General features: G+C 39.2%; 10 non-coding genes across 10 annotated transcripts; 5 read left to right on the forward strand and 5 right to left on the reverse strand.

The window, feature by feature from the left end:
* The first annotated feature begins 1898 nt into the window (after window positions 1-1898).
* Window positions 1899-1970, forward strand: TRNAQ-UUG (transfer RNA glutamine (anticodon UUG)). Its single transcript has one exon. It is a non-coding gene; the product is annotated as a tRNA-Gln (tRNA).
* A 1238-nt stretch (window positions 1971-3208) lies between these two features.
* On the forward strand, window positions 3209-3280 carry TRNAQ-UUG (transfer RNA glutamine (anticodon UUG)). Its single transcript has one exon. It is a non-coding gene; the product is annotated as a tRNA-Gln (tRNA).
* Window positions 3281-4193: 913 nt separating this feature from the next.
* On the reverse strand, window positions 4194-4265 carry TRNAQ-CUG (transfer RNA glutamine (anticodon CUG)). The gene has a single exon. It is a non-coding gene; the product is annotated as a tRNA-Gln (tRNA).
* Window positions 4266-7600: 3335 nt separating this feature from the next.
* On the reverse strand, window positions 7601-7672 carry TRNAQ-CUG (transfer RNA glutamine (anticodon CUG)). The gene has a single exon. It is a non-coding gene; the product is annotated as a tRNA-Gln (tRNA).
* Window positions 7673-7931: 259 nt separating this feature from the next.
* TRNAQ-UUG (transfer RNA glutamine (anticodon UUG)) lies at window positions 7932-8003 on the forward strand. Its single transcript has one exon. It is a non-coding gene; the product is annotated as a tRNA-Gln (tRNA).
* Window positions 8004-8916: 913 nt separating this feature from the next.
* On the reverse strand, window positions 8917-8988 carry TRNAQ-CUG (transfer RNA glutamine (anticodon CUG)). The gene has a single exon. It is a non-coding gene; the product is annotated as a tRNA-Gln (tRNA).
* Window positions 8989-11346: 2358 nt separating this feature from the next.
* TRNAQ-UUG (transfer RNA glutamine (anticodon UUG)) lies at window positions 11347-11418 on the forward strand. The gene has a single exon. It is a non-coding gene; the product is annotated as a tRNA-Gln (tRNA).
* A 907-nt stretch (window positions 11419-12325) lies between these two features.
* TRNAQ-CUG (transfer RNA glutamine (anticodon CUG)) lies at window positions 12326-12404 on the reverse strand. The gene has a single exon. It is a non-coding gene; the product is annotated as a tRNA-Gln (tRNA).
* A 259-nt stretch (window positions 12405-12663) lies between these two features.
* Window positions 12664-12735, forward strand: TRNAQ-UUG (transfer RNA glutamine (anticodon UUG)). Its single transcript has one exon. It is a non-coding gene; the product is annotated as a tRNA-Gln (tRNA).
* A 913-nt stretch (window positions 12736-13648) lies between these two features.
* Window positions 13649-13720, reverse strand: TRNAQ-CUG (transfer RNA glutamine (anticodon CUG)). The gene has a single exon. It is a non-coding gene; the product is annotated as a tRNA-Gln (tRNA).
* Window positions 13721-15805: the final 2085 nt, after the last annotated feature.

A 15805-nucleotide genomic window follows, 5' to 3' on the forward strand; every position in this document is an offset into this window, starting at 1 on the left:
CAACAGTCGGCAGCTGGGTTGCCAGACATTTCGTCGAAAAAAATTTGTCGACAGGACAATTGGTCGAAACCATTTGGTCGAAAACCAAATGGTCGAATTGCTTTTGTTTTTTATTTTCACATTTTTTTTGGGGGGGGTTTAGGGGGGCCCCCCCAACCCCCTTTTTTTCTAAAAAACCCTTTTTTCCCCTAAACTACAACCTAAAAAAATATATATAAATAAATTAAAAAATCGACCATTTGGCTTTCGACCAAATTACGTCGACCAAATGTCTTTCGACGAAATGTCCGGACAGCGGCAGCTGGTCTGTGTCAGTAATGGCAATTTGATTTTGCCATTTTCACAACTCCCTAATAAATGAACAAAATGTTCCATTTGTAGGCACAGTTACATGCTATGGTATGTATACCATGCTTAATAACCACCATAGGAGGCTCAGAGCACCATCCGCATTCTTACGTACAAAACATGTAAGGAAATAATCAGATCTTTTGCTCTGCAGGAGTCAGGCTTCTTTAAAGCCTGACAAAGTGGCAGAGTGCCATTGTAAACTGAGGCATGATGAAACCATGCCCAAGAACCCAGGCAGGTTAAACCCTTCCACTCATGCCCCTAGGCCCTATAGACAGGGCAGCTGGCATGGATTATGGACACTTTTAACATAGGGTGGTTTTTCAACCTTATCTCCTCTGGGAGCAAAGCGCTGGACAGGGTTTCCTGTACGTTTTTGAGGTTCGCAGGGATATATGTGTGGATGTTTCTTGGTGTGAAATGCATGACACCTTTTGGGGTGACACCAGGCTCTTCTGGGAGTTAATTTGCATAATCTCTACTTTCTATTTTATGTGACATGGGCTGCAGTTACATTGTTCTGTTAATAGAGGGCAACACACAGGTCATAGTTCCAAACAGGGGTGCACGGTCTGCTTGCTAGCTTACATTTACAGTTCTATTTGGGATTCACCGCCTTTTCATAAACTGAGTACTCTTCCGGAATATTTCTAACTTATGTAGGTGTTTTGGGGGTGTTACGTGCCTTTGTATGACTGCTGCAAACCACTTGATATTAGACATTGATTGGAAACAACATAAAAAATCCTGACACATATTGTAAGCGGACATAAAATGACCTATATTAGCTAATATAAGTAAACAGACATCACTCCCCCCTCCCCACAAAAAGGGATGTATGCGTACACAAAAAATAAAAATGAAAAACAAGCAACTACTGCAGTTAAAATCTAAAAATGTAAATTCAGTTACATGATCATGACTCGGAAGGGGAAGTTAAAAAGTAAAAAAACACAAGGTAGGAGAGAGGTTAGCTTTACATGCCATGAGGGAGGAAGAGGTCTTCCAAGCACTGTTGTGTATGTTGGTCAATCCCTCTGAAACGCAAAAGGGATGTGCACATAGAAATCAAAGCAGAGTCATCCAGAGAGACTATTTAATTCTTTTTTTTTCAAATTCTCAAAAGGAAGCTGCTATCAAATTGGACTATTCATCACAGCCACTGCTAGGAAATCTATGTGCATAAAATGACAATACACCCAAAGGAAAACAAAATATAGCTATAACATGTCAGATTACTAAATTCAGAGTCCAGCCTACTAACCATTAGACCATGGAACCTAAATACTTCCGCAAATGCTGAACTTCATTATGCCAAAACAGAGGCAGTCAGAAACAATATTTAATATTGCTTAATCATATGCCTCAAGAGGAAGAATTTGATCTACATGCTCTATAAAGCACAGAGATTGCTATAGCACAACGTCAATCGACAACATCGCTGTGTTTGTATGATATCAGTCAATTGGGACTATGAATCTGTAAAAATTGTAAATGTGCTCTATATTGCCATTTCTGATTCAACGCTCTCAGGTGCATCTTGCAAGGGTTCCATGGTGTAATGGTTAGCCCTTTGGACTTTGAATCCAAGGATCCGAGTTCAAGTCTCGGTGGAACCGTTATCTTGCTCTTACACTCCATTTTCTAATTTCTCAAATTACAATTCAACAGAGTTAATATTCAGAAGTTCAGTCGACTCAGGTAGCCGTTTTCACACTCTCTCTCTATCTGCACGACATTACATTTAAATGCACTTTGGTGCCTGATACCAATACAGTGATGCAACTACATATCGTTAATGTACAATCCCTAAGGTCAATCAGAGTGGGCACCCAGATATCTCTCAGAAACATTTTCCACAGATAAATAATGTTCAACTTTAACTCTATGAAAAGAAAAATGTACACACTATGTGCAGTAGATTCTCTGCTCACTGGAACATGCAGAAACAACATTGATGTGAAAAGATTGGAAAAAGCCCTATTTTATTAACATTAAAAAATGTTATACAATTATTTTGGTGAATCATATTCACTTTCACAATCATTCCTATGTTTCAAGCAATTTGATGGTCTTATTAAATGTGTAAAAAATGTAATTCTTTGAGTTGACAAACTGTATGGAGAGCAAACTTTTTATAACTTACAAGAGTTATGAGTTCTAGAAAGTAGTGCATTTACTGATCAAGTGCCCTTGTTTAAATGTACTTACTTTATTTGGATCACACCTTTCTCGAAAGAAGAAATAAACTCTAAATTATCAGGAAACAATTCAACTGATTTTAGGGGCCTCCTGGGCTTTCAATGCAAATCGCTGAGATCAAAAGCCAGTTTAATAGCCATTATACCTTGGAGCTTTGGAGATATGAGAGTGGGCAGTTTCTTTGTGGCAAAAGAGAGTCATCCCCAGAAACTATTAATATTCTTTGGTCAAAGAAGACTGCCATCAAAGTGGGCTGTAAAGCAAAGCTATTGCTGTTATATCTATCTGCAAATGAAAGGCAACTCTAAAAGAGAAGCAGCCCCAAGGTCCCACTGAGACTTGAACTCGGATCGCTGGATTCAGAGTCCAGAGTGCTAACCATTACTCCATGGAACCCACATATTCAGTAGCATGATGCACTTCATTCTGGAAAAACAGAGCACATCAGAGAAAATATGTAATATTCCTATATCATTAGACTCCAGAGGACGAATTTGATCCAAATGAGACATGAAGCCAATACTTTGCGATTGCACAGCATCCAACAGCAACAGTGCTGCTTCGATATAATATCAGTAAACGGTTACTATAGGTCAGTAAAAATCTTGACTGTGCCCTATATTCTCATTGCCCTTATGAAGCTCTGCTCAACAAGGGTTCCATGGTGTAATGGTTAGCACTTTGGACTTTGAATCCAGCGATCTGAGTTCAAGTCTCAGTGGAACCTCTCTTTTGCTCTAACACACTTTGTCTCCTTGTTGTCTTAAATTATAGGCCAAAGATAGTAATATTCATAAGGTTAGTGGTGTAGGGTATTCATTTTCACTCTCACTCTCTGGCATAACTTTTCATAAAAATCCACTTTTGTGCCTAGCAACTTAACCTTTATGCATTTTTTTTAAATGTATGAACAGTGAGGTCATTCTGAGTCGATGGGCAGATCTGCATCGGAAACATACATAAAAGATTTGAAATTTTCAAACTTAACTCAATGTTAAGAAACATGCTCAATCTGTGACCCAATGGATTCTCTTTTTACTTGAAGATGCAGCAACAACATTAATAATACCATTTTGGGAAAAGCAGCTCTATTGTATCGCCATTCTCTTTCAAAATTGTTAAAGGGTTAATCCTATGAAAAGCGACCACATTCAGAATCAATGATATTAATCAAGCGTCTTAACAGTCTTTACATGTTTGTAAAATGAAGGTATCAGTTTGAGATGAAAAATAGAACGAAGAACACACTTTTCTTAATTCACAAAAGGCCTGAGGTGTATAAATACTGTTTGTACCGACCAAGGGCCCATTCGTGAATGTACTTACTTTAGTTGGATCATACCTTTCTTCAAAGAAGACATCCACAATAAACGATAAGGGAAAGGTTCGACTGATGGTAAACTCTTACAGAGATTTGAATGCAAATTATTGGATTCAACCTCCAGGGTGCTACCATTACACCATGGGTCTTTCACACCACAGAAAGTGGTGGGTTTCATTGTGGCTAAAGAGCGTCATCCATGGAAAATCTTTCTTTCTTCAAATGCACCCAGGGAATAATGCTATGAAAGTGGGCGACACAGCAGCGTCATTGCTATTAAAACAAGACACTGAGAGGAAAACAAACACAGTAATTCCCAAGGTCCCACCAAGATTTGAACTCGGATGGCTGGATTCAGAGTCCAGAGTGCTAACCATTACACCATGGAACCTACATACTTAGTGACATGATGAACGTCATTGCAGCAAAAAAAGAGCCTTTTAGAGAATGTATGCAATATTCTTTTATCTTATGCCTCCAGAGGAAGAATCCTATCCAAATGAGCTGTAAAGCAAAGAGTGTGCTATTGCGCAACAAGCAACTAAACAGTTCCACATTTGCATAATATCCGTGGGCTAGGAATATGAGTTTGTTAAAATGATGCATGAGATCTCGATTCTCATTTCTGTTTCAACTCTGTCAGGTTGCACCAGCAAGGGGCCCATGGTGTAATGGTTAGCAAAGAACATTACTGAAGGGCCCCTCGGCCAGCCAGAAAGCCAAAATGGAGAGAACGGGCATGAACTGGTTGTGAATGAGCTTCAAAATGCGTTCACAGGTAATTGAACTGGTGATCTCCTCAGTTTATACACCTGGAAATCCTGTCAATAGCAACAGTCGGCAGCTGGGTTGCCAGACATTTCGTCGAAAAAAATTTGTCCACAGGACAATTGGTCGAAACCATTTGGTCGAAAACCAAATGGTCGAATTGCTTTTGTTTTTTATTTTCACATTTTTTTGGGGGGGGGGGTTTGGGGGGGTCCCCCCAACCCCCTTTTTTTCCCTAAACTACAACCTAAAAAATATATATATAAATAAATTAAAAAATCGACCATTTGGCTTTCGACCAAATTACGTCGACCAAATGTCTTTCGACGAAATGTCTTTCGACGAAATGTCCGGACAGCGGCAGCTGGTCTGTGTCAGTAATGGCAATTTGATTAAGCCATTTTCACAACTCCCTAATAAATGAACAAAATGTTCCATTTGTAGGCACAGTTACATGCTATGGTATGTATACCATGCTTAATAACCACCATAGGAGGCTCAGAGCACCATCCGCATTCTTACGTATAAAACATGTAAGGAAATAATCAGATCTTTTGCTCTGCAGGAGTCAGGCTTCTTTAAAGCCTGACAAAGTGGCAGAGTGCCATTGTAAACTGAGGCATGATGAACCCATGCCCAAGAACCCAGGCAGGTTAAACCCTTCCACTCATGCCCCTAGGCCACGAACGGCCAGGTTCTATAGACAGGGCAGCTGGCATGGATTATGGACACTTTTAACATAGGGTGGTTTTTCAACCTTATCTCCTCTGGGAGCAAAGCGCTGGACAGGGTTTCCTGTACATTTTTGAGGTTCGCAGGGATCTATGTGTGGATGTTTCTTGGTGTGAAAAGCATGACACCTTTTGGGGGGACACCAGGCTCTTCTGGGAGTTAATTTACATAATCTCTACTTTCTATTTTATGTGACATGGGCTGCAGTTACATTGTTCTGTTAATAGAGGGCAGCACACAGGTCATAGTTCCAAACAGGGGTGCACGGTCTGCTTGCTAGCTTAAATTTACAGTTCTATTTGGGATTCACCGCCTTTTCATAAACTGAGTACTCTTCCGGAGTATTTCTAACTTATGTAGGTGTTTTGGGGGTGTTACGTGCCTTTGTATGACTGCTGCAAACCACTTGATATTAGACATTGATTGGAAACGACATAAAAAATCCTGACACATATTGTAAGCGGACATAAAATGACCTATATTAGCTAATATAAGTAAACAGACATCACTCCCCCCTCCCCACAAAAAGGGATGTATGCGTACACAAAAAATAAAAATGAAAAACAAGCAACTTCTGCAGTTAAAATCTAAAAATGTAAATTCAGTTACATGATCATGACTCGGAAGGGGAAGTTAAAAAGTAAAAAAACACAAGGTAGGAGAGAGGTTAGCTTTACATGCCATGAGGGAGGAAGAGGTCTTCCAAGCACTGTTGTGTATGTTGGTCAATCCCTCTGAAACGCAAAAGGGATGTGCACATAGAAATCAAAGCAGAGTCATCCAGAGAGACTATTTAATTCTTTTTTTTTTCAAATTCTCAAAAGGAAGCTGCTATCAAATTGAACTATTCATCACAGCCACTGCTAGGAAATCTATGTGCATAAAATGACAATACACCCAAAGGAAAACAAAATATAGCTATAACATGTCAGATTACTAAATTCAGAGTCCAGCCTACTAACCATTAGACCATGGAACCTAAATACTTCCGCAAATGCTGAACTTCATTATGCCAAAACAGAGGCAGTCAGAAACAATATTTAATATTGCTTAATCATATGCCTCAAGAGGAAGAATTTGATCTACATGCTCTATAAAGCACAGAGATTGCTATAGCACAACGTCAATCGACAACATCGCTGTGTTTGTATGATATCAGTCAATTGGGACTATGAATCTGTAAAAATTGTAAATGTGCTCTATATTGCCATTTCTGATTCAACGCTCTCAGGTGCATCTTGCAAGGGTTCCATGGTGTAATGGTTAGCACTTTGGACTTTGAATCCAACGATCCGAATTTAAGTCTTGGTGGAACCGTTATCTTGCTCTTACACTCCATTTTCTAATTTCTCAAATTACAATTCAACAGAGTTAATATTCAGAAGTTCAGTCGACTCAGGTAGCCGTTTTCACACTCTCTCTCTCTCTCTGCACGACATTACATTTAAATGCACTTTGGTGCCTGATACCAATACAGTGATGCAACTACATATCGTTAATGTACAATCCCTAAGGTCAATCAGAGTGGGCACCCAGATATCTCTCAGAAACATTTTCCACAGATGAATAATGTCCAACCTTAACTCTATGAAAAGAAAAATGTACACACTATGTGCAGTAGATTCTCTGCTCACTGGAACATGCAGAAACAACATTGATGTGAAAAGATTGGAAAAAGCCCTATTTTATTAACATTAAAAAATGTTATACAATTATTTTGGTGAATCATATTCACTTTCACAATCATTCCTATGTTTCAAGCAATTTGATGGTCTTCTTAAATGTGTAAAAAATGTAATTCTTTGAGTTGACAAACTGTATGGAGAGCAAACTTTTTATAACTTACAAGAGTTATGAGTTCTAGAAAGTAGTGCATTTACTGATCAAGTGCCCTTGTTTAAATGTACTTACTTTATTTGGATCACACCTTTCTCGAAAGAAGAAATAAACTCTAAATTATCAGGAAACAATTCAACTGATTTTAGTGGCCTCCTGGGCTTTCAATGCAAATCGCTGAGATCAAAAGCCAGTTTAATAGCCATTATACCTTGGAGCTTTGGAGATATGAGAGTGGGCAGTTTCTTTGTGGCAAAAGAGAGTCATCCCCAGAAACTATTAATATTCTTTGGTCAAAGAAGACTGCCATCAAAGTGGGCTGTAAAGCAAAGCTATTGCTGTTATATCTATCTGCAAATGAAAGGCAACTCTAAAAGAGAAGCAGCACCAAGGTCCCACCGAGACTTGAACTCGGATCGCTGGATTCAGAGTCCAGAGTGCTAACCATTACACCATGGAACCCACATATTCAGTAACATGATGCACTTCATTCTGGAAAAACAGAGCACATCAGAGAAAATATGTAATATTCCTATATCATTAGACTCCAGAGGAAGAATTTGATCCAAATGAGACATGAAGCCAATACTTTGCGATTGCACAGCATCCAACAGCAACAGTGCTGCTTCGATATAATATCAGTAAACGGTTACTATAGGTCAGTAACAATCTTGACTGTGCCCTATATTCTCATTGCCCTTATGAAGCTCTACTCAGCAAGGGTTCCATGGTGTAATGGTTAGCACTTTGGATTTTGAATCCAGCGATCCGAGTTCAAGTCTCGGTGGAACCTCTCTCTGGCTCTAACACACTTTGTCTCCTTGTTGTCTTAAATTGTAGGCCAAAGATAGTAATATTCATAAGGTTAGTGGTGTAGGGTATTCATTTTCGCTCTCACTCTCTGGCATAACTTTTCATAAAAATCCACTTTTGTGCCAAGCACCTTAATCTTTATACATTTTTTTTAAATGTATGAACAGTGAGGTCATTCTGAGTCGATGGGCAGATCTGCATTGGAAACATACATAAAAGATTTGAAATTTTCAAACTTAACTCAATGTTAAGAAACATGCTCAATCTGTGACCCAATGGATTCTCTTTTTACTTGAAGATGCAGCAACAACATTAATAATACCATTTTGGGAAAAGCAGCTCTATTGTATCGCCATTCTCTTTCAAAATTGTTAAAGGGTTAATCCTATGAAAAGCGACCACATTCAGAATCAATGATATTAATCAAGCGTCTTAACAGTCTTTACATGTTTGTAAAATGAAGGTATCAGTTTGAGATGAAAAATAGAACAAAGAACACACTTTTCTTAATTCACAAAAGGCCTGAGGTGTATAAATACTGTTTGTACCGACCAAGGGCCCATTCGTGAATGTACTTACTTTAGTTGGATCATACCTTTCTTCAAAGAAGACATCCACAATAAACGATAAGGGAAAGGTTCGACTGATGGTAAACTCTTACAGAGATTTGAATGCAAATTATTGGATTCAACCTCCAGGGTGCTACCATTACACCATGGGTCTTTCACACCACAGAAAGTGGTGGGTTTCATTGTGGCTAAAGAGCGTCATCCATGGAAAATCTTTCTTTTTTCAAATGCACCCAGGGAATAATGCTATGAAAGTGGGCGACACAGCAGCGTCATTGCTATTAAAACAAGACACTGAGAGGAAAACAAACACAGTAATTCCCAAGGTCCCACCGAGATTTGAACTCGGATCGCTGGATTCAGAGTCCAGAGTGCTAACCATTACACCATGGAACCTACATACTTAGTGACATGATGAACGTCATTGCAGCAAAAAAAGAGCCTTTTAGAGAATGTATGCAATATTCTTTTATCTTATGCCTCCAGAGGAAGAATCCTATCCAAATGAGCTGTAAAGCAAAGAGTTTGCTATTGCGCAACAACCAACTAAACAGTTCCACATTTGCATAATATCCGTGGGCTAGGAATATGAGTTTGTTAAAATGATGCATGAGATCTCGATTCTCATTTCTGTTTCAACTCTGTCAGGTTGCACCAGCAAGGGGCCCATGGTGTAATGGTTAGCAAAGAACATTACTGAAGGGCCCCTCGGCCAGACAGAAAGCCAAAATGGAGAGAACGGGCATGAACTGGTTGTGAATGAGCTTCAAAATGCGTTCACAGGTAATTGAACTGGTGATCTCCTCAGTTTATACACCTGGAACTCCTGTCAATAGCAACAGTCGGCAGCTGGGTTGCCAGACATTTCGTCGAATAAAATTTGTCGACAGGACAATTGGTCGAAACCATTTGGTCGAAAACCAAATGGTCGAATTGCTTTTGTTTTTTATTTTCACTTTTTTTTTTGGGGGGGGGTTTGGGGGGGTCCCCCCAACCCCCTTTTTTTCTAAAAACCCCTTTTTTTCCCTAAACTACAACCTAAAAAATATATATATAAATAAATTAAAAAATCAACCATTTGGCTTTCAACCAAATTACGTCGACCAAATGTCTTTCCACGAAATGTCCGGACAGCGGCAGCTGGTCTGTGTCAGTAATGGCAATTTGATTTTGCCATTTTCACAACTCCCTAATAAATGAACAAAATGTTCCATTTGTAGGCACAGTTACATGCTATTGTATGTATACCATGCTTAATAACCACCATAGGAGGCTCACAGCACCATCCGCATTCTTACGTACAAAACATGTAAGGAAATAATCAGATCTTTTGCTCTGCAGGAGTCAGGCTTCTTTAAAGCCTGACAAAGTGGCAGAGTGCCATTGTAAACTGAAGCATGATGAAACCATGCCCAAGAACCCAGGCAGGTTAAACCCTTCCACTCATGCCCCGAACGGTCACGAACGGCCAGGTTCTATAGACAGGGCAGCTGGCATGGATTATGGACACTTTTAACATAGGGTGGTTTTTCAACCTTATCTCCTCTGGGAGCAAAGCGCTGGACAGGGTTTCCTGTACGTTTTTGAGGTTCGCAGGGATCTATGTGTGGATGTTTCTTGGTGTGAAAAGCATGACACCTTTTGGGGTGACACCAGGCTCTTCTGGGAGTTAATTTGCATAATCTCTACTTTCTATTTTATGTGACATGGGCTGCAGTTACATTGTTCTGTTAATAGAGGGCAACACACAGGTCATAGTTACAAACAGGGGTGCACGGTCTGCTTGCTAGCTTACATTTACAGTTCTATTTGGGATTCACCGCCTTTTCATAAACTGAGTACTCTTCCGGAGTATTTCTAATTTATGTAGGTGTTTTGGGGGTGTTACGTGCCTTTGTATGACTGCTGCAAACCACTTGATATTAGACATTGATTGGAAACGACATAAAAAATCCTGACACATATTGTAAGCGGACATAAAATGACCTATATTAGCTAATATAAGTAAACAGACATCACTCCCCCCTCCCCACAAAAAGGGATGTATGCGTACACAAAAAATAAAAATGAAAAACAAGCAACTACTGCAGTTAAAATCTAAAAATGTAAATTCATTTACATGATCATGACTCGGAAGGGGAAGTTAAAAAGTAAAAAAACACAAGGTAGGAGAGAGGTTAGCTTTACATGCCATGAGGGAGGAAGAGGTCTTGCAAGCACTGTTGTGTATGTTGGTCAATCCCTCTGAAACGCAAAAGGGATATGCACATAGAAATCAAAGCAGAGTCATCCAGAGAGACTATTTAATTCTTTTTTTTTCAAATTCTCAAAAGGAAGCTGCTATCAAATTGAACTATTCATCACAGCCACTGCTAGGAAATCTATGTGCATAAAATGACAATACACCCAAAGGAAAACAAAATATAGCTATAACATGTCAGATTACTAAATTCAGAGTCCAGCCTACTAACCATTAGACCATGGAATCTAAATACTTCCGCAAATGCTGAACTTCATTATGCCAAAACAGAGGCAGTCAGAAACAATATTTAATATTGCTTAATCATATGCCTCAAGAGGAAGAATTTGATCTACATGCTCTATAAAGCACAGAGATTGCTATAGCACAACGTCAATCGACAACATCGCTGTGTTTGTATGATATCAGTCAATTGGGACTATGAATCTGTAAAAATTGTAAATGTGCTCTATATTGCCATTTCTGATTCAATGCTCTCAGGTGCATCTTGCAAGGGTTCCATGGGGTAATGGTTAGCACTTTGGACTTTGAATCCAACGATCCGAGTTCAAGTCTCGGTGGAACCGTTATCTTGCTCTTACACTCCATTTTCTAATTTCTCAAATTACAATTCAACAGAGTTAATATTCAGAAGTTCAGTCGACTCAGGTAGCCGTTTTCACACTCTCTCTCTCTCTGCACGACATTACATTTAAATGCACTTTGGTGCCTGATTCCAATACAGTGATGCAACTACATATCGTTAATGTACAATCCCTAAGGTCAATCAGAGTGGGCACCCAGATATCTCTCAGAAACATTTTCCACAGATGAATAATGTCCAACCTTAACTCTATGAAAAGAAAAATGTACACACTATGTGCAGTAGATTCTCTGCTCACTGGAACATGCAGAAACAACATTGATGTGAAAAGATTGGAAAAAGCCCTATTTTATTAACATTAAAAAATGTTATACAATTATTTTGGTGAATCATATTCACTTTCACAATCATTCCTATGTTTCAAGCAATTTGATGGTCTTATTAAATGTGTAAAAAATGTAATTCTTTGAGTTGACAAACTGTATGGAGAGCAAACTTTTTATAACTTACAAGAGTTATGAGTTCTAGAAAGTAGTGCATTTACTGATCAAGTGCCCTTGTTTAAATGTACTTACTTTATTTGGATCACACCTTTCTCGAAAGAAGAAATAAACTCTAAATTATCAGGAAACAATTCAACTGATTTTAGGGGCCTCCTGGGCTTTCAATGCAAATCGCTGAGATCAAAAGCCAGTTTAATAGCCATTATACCTTGGAGCTTTGGAGATATGAGAGTGGGCAGTTTCTTTGTGGCAAAAGAGAGTCATCCCCAGAAACTATTAATATTCTTTGGTCAAAGAAGACTGCCATCAAAGTGGGCTGTAAAGCAAAGCTATTGCTGTTATATCTATCTGCAAATGAAAGGCAACTCTAAAAGAGAAGCAGCCCCAAGGTCCCACCGAGACTTGAACTCTGAACTCGGATCGCTGGATTCAGAGTCCAGAGTGCTAACCATTACACCATGGAACCCACATATTCAGTATCATGATGCACTTCATTCTGGAAAAACAGAGCACATCAGAGAAAATATGTAATATTCCTATATCATTAGACTCCAGAGGAAGAATTTGATCCAAATGAGACATGAAGCCAATACTTTGCGATTGCACAGCATCCAACAGCAACAGTGCTGCTTCGATATAATATCAGTAAACGGTTACTATAGTTCAGTAAAAATCTTGACTGTGCCCTATATTCTCATTGCCCTTATGAAGCTCTACTCAGCAAGGGTTCCATGGTGTAATGGTTAGCACTTTGGATTTTGAATCCAGCGATCCGAGTTCAAGTCTCGGTGAAACCTCTCTCTTGCTCTAACACACTTTGTCTCCTTGTTGTCTTAAATTATAGGCCAAAGATAATAATATTCATAAGGTTAGTGGTGTAGGGTATTCATTTTTGCTCTCACTCTCTGGCATAACTTTTCATAAAAATCCACTTTTGTGGCTAGCACCTTAACCTTTATGCATTTTTTTTAAATGTATGAACAGTGAGGTCATTCTGAGTCGATGGGCAGATCTGCATCGGAAACATACATAAAAGATTTGAAATTTTCAAACTTAACTCAATGTTAAGAAACATGCTCAATCTGTGACCCAATGGATTCTCTTTTTACTTGAAGATGCAGCAACAACATTAATAATACCATTTTGGGAAAAGCAGCTCTATTGTATCGCCATTCTCTTTCAAAATTGTTAAAGGGTTAATCCTATGAAAAGCGACCACATTCAGAATGAATGATATTAATCAAGCGTCTTAACAGTCTTTACATGTTTGTAAAATGAAGGTATCAGTTTGAGATGAAAAATAGAACGAAGAACACACTTTTCTTAATTCACAAAAGGCCTGAGGTGTGTAAATACTGTTTGTACCGACCAAGGGCCCATTCGTGAATGTACTTACTTTAGTTGGATCATACCTTTCTTCAAAGAAGACATCCACAATAAACGATAAGGGAAAGGTTCGACTGATGGTAAACTCTTACAGAGATTTGAATGCAAATTATTGGATTCAACCTCCAGGGTGCTACCATTACACCATGGGTCTTTCACACCACAGAAAGTGGTGGGTTTCATTGTGGCTAAAGAGCGTCATCCATGGAAAATCTTTCTTTTTTCAAATGCACCCAGAGAATAATGCTATGAAAGTGGGTGACACAGCAGCGTCATTGCTATTAAAACAAGACACTGAGAGGAAAACAAACACAGTAATTCCCAAGGTCCCATCGAGATTTGAACTCGGATCGCTGGATTCAGAGTCCAGAGTGCTAACCATTACACCATGGAACCTACATACCTAGTGACATGATGAACGTCATTGCAGCAAAAAAGAGCCTTTTAGAGAATGTATGCAATATTCTTTTATCTTATGCCTCCAGAGGAAGAATCCTATCCAAATGAGCTGTAAAGCAAAGAGTTTGCTATTGCGCAACAACCAACTAAACAGTTCCACATTTGCATAATATCCGTGGGCTAGGAATATGAGTTTGTTAAAATGATGCATGAGATCTCGATTCTCATTTCTGTTACAACTCTGTCAGGTTGCACCAGCAAGGGGCCCATGGTGTAATGGTTAGCAAAGAACATTACTGAAGGGCCCCTCGGCCAGCCAGAAAGCCAAAATGGAGAGAACGGGCATGAACTGGTTGTGAATGAGCTTCAAAATGCGTTCACAGGTAATTGAACTGGTGATCTCCTCAGTTTATACACCTGGAACTCCTGTCAATAGCAACAGTCGGCAGCTGGGTTGCCAGACATTTCGTCGAAAAAAATTTGTCGACAGGACAATTGGTCGAAACCATTTGGTCGAAAACCAAATGGTCGAATTGCTTTTGTTTTTTATTTTCACATTTTTTTGGGGGGGGGGTTTGGGGGGGTCCCCCCAACCCCCTTTTTTTCTAAAAACCCCTTTTTTTCCCTAAACTACAACCTAAAAAATATATATATAAATAAATTAAAAAATGGACCATTTGGCTTTCGACCAAATTACGTCGACCAAATGTCTTTCGACAAAATGTCTTTCGACGAAATGTCCGGACAGCGGCAGCTGGTCTGTGTCAGTAATGGCAATTTGATTTAGCCATTTTCACAACTCCCTAATAAATGAACAAAATGTTCCATTTGTAGGCACAGTTACATGCTATGGTATGTATACCATGCTTAATAACCACCATAGGAGGCTCAGAGCACCATCCACATTCTTACGTACAAAACATGTAAGGAAATAATCAGATCTTTTGCTCGGCAGGAGTCAGGCTTCTTTAAAGCCTGACAAAGTGGCAGAGTGCCATTGTAAACTGAGGCATGATGAAACCATGCCCAAGAACCCAGGCAGGTTAAACCCTTCCACTCATGCCCCTAGGCCCCGAATGGCCACGAACGGCCAGGTTCTATAGACAGGGCAGCTGGCATGGATTATGGACACTTTTAACATAGGGTGGTTTTTCAACCTCATCTCCTCTGGGAGCAAAGCGCTGGACAGGGTTTCCTGTACGTTTTTGAGGTTCGCAGGGATCTATGTGTGGATGTTTCTTGGTGTGAAAAGCATGACACCTTTTGGGGTGACACCAGGCTTTTCTGGGAGTTAATTTGCATAATCTCTACTTTCTATTTTATGTGACATGGGCTGCAGTTACATTGTTCTGTTAATAGAGGGCAACACACAGGTCATAGTTCCAAACAGGGGTGCACGGTCTGCTTGCTAGCTTACATTTACAGTTCTATTTGGGATTCACCGCCTTTTCATAAACTGAGTACTCTTCCAGAGTATTTCTAACTTATGTAGGTGTTTTGGGGGTGTTACGTGCCTTTGTATGACTGCTGCAAACCACTTGATATTAGACATTGATTGGAAACGACATAAAAAATCCTGACACATATTGTAAGCGGACATAAAATGACCTATATTAGCTAATATAAGTAAACAGACATCACTCCCCCCTCCCCACAAAAAGGGATGTATGCGTACACAAAAAATAAAAATGAAAAACAAGCAACTACTGCAGTTAAAATCTAAAAATGTTAATTCAGTTACATGATCATGACTCGGAAGGGGAAGTTAAAAAGTAAAAAAACACAAGGTAGGAGAGAGGTTAGCTTTACATGCCATGAGGGAGGAAGAGGTCTTCCAAGCACTGTTGTGTATGTTGGTCAATCCCTCTGGAACGCAAAAGGGATGTGCACATAGAAATCAAAGCAGAGTCATCCAGAGAGACTATTTAATTCTTTTTTTTTCAAATTCTCAAAAGGAAGCTGCTATCAAATTGAACTATTCATCACAGCCACTGCTAGGAAATCTATGTGCATAAAATGACAATACACCCAAAGGAAAACAAAATATAGCTATAACATGTCAGATTACTAAATTCAGAGTCC

The sequence above is a fragment of the Ambystoma mexicanum genome, chromosome 5p (assembly GCF_040938575.1).
Source record: "Ambystoma mexicanum isolate Mex_15411 chromosome 5p, UKY_AmexF1_1, whole genome shotgun sequence".
NCBI classification, from domain to species: Eukaryota; Metazoa; Chordata; class Amphibia; order Caudata; family Ambystomatidae; genus Ambystoma; species Ambystoma mexicanum.